Consider the following 4,393-nt stretch of genomic DNA (forward strand, 5'->3'; position numbering starts at 1 on the left):
CCATTCTCCTGCCTCAGCCTCCCGAGTAGCTGGGACTACAGGCGCCCGCCGCTTCGCCCGGCTAATTTTTTGCATTTTTAGTAGAGACGGGGTTTCACCATGTTAGCCAGGATGGTCTCGATCTCCTGACCTCGTGATCCGCCCGCCTCGGCCTCCCAAAGTGCTGGGATTACAGGCGTGAGCCACCGCGCCCGGCCTTATTATTTTTTTAATTATTATTTTTTTTTGAGACCGGGTCTGACTTTGTCACCCAGCCTGGAGTGCAGTGACATGATGATAGCTCACTGTAGCCTCGATTTCCGGGGCTCAAGTGACCTTTCTGCCTCAGCCTCTTGAGTAGCTGGGACTACAGGCGTGTACCATCACGCCTGGCTCACTTCAAAAAAGTTTCTTTGTAGACATGGATTCTCGCCGTGTTGCCCAGTCTGGTCTCAAACTCCTGGCTTCAAGCAATCCACCTGCCTCGGCCTCCCAAAGTGCTGGAATTACAGGCATGAGAATTTGTGATAGGAAAAGAGCATACAGACTTGAAAAAAAATAGAACGTTTAGAAATGAAAAATAACTATTCATGAGCCAGGCACAGTGGCTCAAGCCTGTAATCCCAGCTACTCAGGAGGCTGAGGCAGAAGGATTGCTTGAACCCAGGAGTTTGAAACCAGCCTGGGCAATGGTGAGAACCTGCCTCAAAAACAAAACAGAAACACACACCTCATGGCTAAGTGAATACAGAAGGCAACATCTGGATCATTCTTAGCTCATAGAGAGAAATAACCAGTCATTATGTAACAGGAAAGAAAAATACTCAAACTTTAAAATTTAAATAGCAGCAAGAGTGAAAAAGCCTGATTCTGTACTTGGAAAGAATTTAAATGCAAATCAACTTTCACTTGTTACACCAAAGTTCTAATTCAAAACTAAATTACGCTAGAGGTTTTTCAAGGCACTTTCTGGAAGTGATCATTCACAGATTTTTTTTCAAAATTTATGCATCATATTTAACTGCTTATGCAAAGTGAAGTCTGATTTTTTTTTTTTTTTTTTTTTTAGGAGTCTCACTCTGTTGCCCAGGCTGGAGTGCAGTGGTGCGACCTCTGCTCGCTGCAAGCTCCGCCTCCTGGGTTCATGCCATTCTCCTGCCTCAGCCTCCCAAGTAGCTGGGACTACAGGTGCCCTCCACCACGCCAGGCAAATTTTTTGTATTTTTAGTAGAGACGGGTTTTCACCGTGTTAGCCAGAATGGTCTTAATCTCCTGACCTCGTGATCCGCCTGTCTCGGCCTCCCAAAGGGCTGGGATTACAGGCCTGAGCCACCATGCCTGGCATGAAGTCTGATTTTTAAAAATTGTGGTAAAATACACATAAAGTTTACTGTCTGAAATATATATATATATATATTTTAGACAGAGTCTTGCTCTGTCACCCAGGCTGGAGTGCAGTAGCGCAATCTCAGCTCACTGCAACCTCTGTATTCCAGGTTCAAGCAATTCTCCTGTCTCAGCCCCCCTAGTAGCTGGGACTACAGGCACGCACCACTACACCCGGCTAATTTTTGTATTTTTAGTACAGACAGGGTTTCACCATATTGGTCAGGCTGGTCTCAAACTCCTGACCTCAGGTGATCAACCCGCTTCAGTCTCCCCAAGTGCTGGGATTACAGGCATGAGCCACACTGTGCCCAGCCCCGTCTGAACCATTTTATGTGTAAAATTCACTAGTATTAATTTTCACAGTTTTGTGAAACTAATCTCCAGAACTTTTGCATCATGCAAAACACAAACTCTAGATCCATTAGTGCAGTGGTCCCCAACATTTTTGGCACCAGGGATTGGCTTTGTGGAACACAATTTTTCCACAGATTGGAAGCAGGGGGAGGTGGGGTGCTTTTGAGATGATTTAAGTGCATTACATTTTTTTGTAATTGAGACAGGGTCTCACTGTGTCATCCAGACTGGGGTGCAGTGGCACAATCACATTTCACTGCAGCCTCAACCTCCCAGGCTCAAGCAACCCTCCAACCTCAGCTTCCTGAGCAGCTGGGACCACAGGCATGTACCACCAGACCCAGCTAACTTTTTGCATTTTTTGGCAGAGATGAGGTTTTGCCATGTTCAGGTCTTGAACTCCTGAGCTCAAGCGATCTGCCTGCCTTGGCCTTCTAGAGTGCTGGGATTACAGGTGTGAGCCACCGTTTAAAGCACATTACATTTACTGTGCACTTTATTTCTATTACTATTACATTGTAATACATAATGAAATGATTATACAGCTCACCATAATGTAGAATCAGTGGGAGCCCTGAGCTTGTTTTCCTGTACTAGACGGTCCCATCTGGGGGTGATGGGAGACAGTGACAGATCATTAGGCATTAGATTCTCATAGGAAGTGCATAACCTAGACCCCTCACATGGGCAGTTCACAATAGGGTTCACCTAATGCTGCCACTGATCTGACAGGAGGTGGAGCTCAGGCAAGTGATGGGGAGAGGCTGTAAATACAGAAGCTCCGCTCATTCGCCCACCCACTGCTCACCTCCTGCCATGTGGCCCGATGCCTAGCAGGCCACGGACCCCCGGGGGTTGGGGACCCCTGCATTAGGCAACTACTCCCCATTTTCCCCTATCCCCAGCTCCTGGCAACCACTATCCTACTTTCTGCTTCTATAGATTTGACTACTCTAGGTGCATCATACAACAGAATCATACACTTGTGACTGTCTTATTTCACCTAGCATAATGTCTTCAAGGTTTGTCCACATTATAGCTTATGTCAGAATTTCCTATATTCTTATGGCTGAATAATATCCCACTGTATGTATATGCCATATTTATCAACAGGTTCTCATTCTCTCACCCAGGCTGGAGTGCAGTGTGGCGTGATCATGGCTCACTCAGCCTCGACCTCCTGGGCTCAAGCAATCCTCCCACCTTAGCCTCCTGAGTAGCTGGGACTACAGGTGTGTGCCACCATGTCCAGTTAATTATTTTTTTTTTGTATTTTTTTGTGGAGACAGGGTTTCACCTTGTTGCCCAGGGTGGTCTTGAACTCCTGGGCTCGATCCTGCGTCAGCCTGCCTCCCAGAATGTTAGGAATACACGTGAGCCACCACGCCTGGCCTGCTATATTGATCTGTTCATGCATTGATAGACATTTGGGTTGCTTTTGGTTTTGGCTATTGCAAATAATGCTTCTACACAGTTACCTAAATATCTGTTCAAGACCCTTTCAATTCTTTTGGATCTATACCCAGAAGTTGAATTGCTGGATCACAGAGTAATTGTGTTTTTAATTTTTTGAGCACAGGTGACTTTTTCACAGCACATGCAGCATTTTACATTCCTGCCAACAGTGCACAAAGGCTCTCATTTCTGCACATTCTTGCCAACACTTATTTTCTGTAATAGCCATCCTAATGGGCATTTGTCTATAGAAATGTGTGCTTAAAGTAACTGAGTGTGGTTTGCTAACACACTCAGGACAGTATCTGTCACAGGGTAATCTTTGTTTCTTGAAAAAATACACAACTCAGCAGTTTACAAGTTGGAAATAGTCTTAATACTGCAAGTTATATGGCCACATGGTAATTGCTTTAACAAAGCTCTAAAATACTGCATTACTACCAAGTGGCAACTCAAACTTTAAGGGAAGGGTTCCCTTGATCTTTGAGCTTGACAGATGAGTAAGACTATCCAGGAAATGACATTCCACAAAGCAGATGAAATAGCATGTTCAGAGGTTGTCATGGAGATGTAAAAAGAAACATTTTTAAACTCAGTATCACTGAAGGTGGCAGGCAATGAAGCTGGTGCTCACTATATTCCAAGTGATGAGGGGATTTTGTCTACAGTATTTTCTTCCTAATCTTTAAAAATATGGCTTCGTTTCCTGCAACTGGTTTCTGAGTACTTCAGACTTATGCTGTTTCATGGTGAAGTTTTTTAAAGACCTAATTTCACCCCCTTATTCAAGTGAGGAAATAAAACACAAAGAGGGCTGGAATGACATCACTCAGTCTTCCAGTTCAGAGACAGCTGCAACTGAAACTCCAATCTAGGGTTTTCTTTACTATTCCAACAGAACTTTATCAGGTCTCATCATTCATTTTCAGCCTTTAGAGTGAGAGGATTCTTAAAAGAATGGTATACTTTTGTAAAGACTAAAAAATCCCTTTGCATTAATGCAGTGCTTTGTTTTTTTCAAAGTGCTTTTCATCAGCACAATCTCCAGATGTTACCATGTGCCTCCTCTGCCACACATCTTAATTTTCTTGAACAAGAGCACTTTTGTTCTAGTTCCAACAGTTTCTCTCACACTGTTCTCTAATAAAAACAGTCTGCAAAGCTTAATCCCAACCAAAAGCCATCAAAACCGAATTGGAAACAGATACACTATGAA

This window comes from Theropithecus gelada, chromosome 16 (assembly GCF_003255815.1).
Source record: "Theropithecus gelada isolate Dixy chromosome 16, Tgel_1.0, whole genome shotgun sequence".
Taxonomy (NCBI): domain Eukaryota; kingdom Metazoa; phylum Chordata; class Mammalia; order Primates; family Cercopithecidae; genus Theropithecus; species Theropithecus gelada.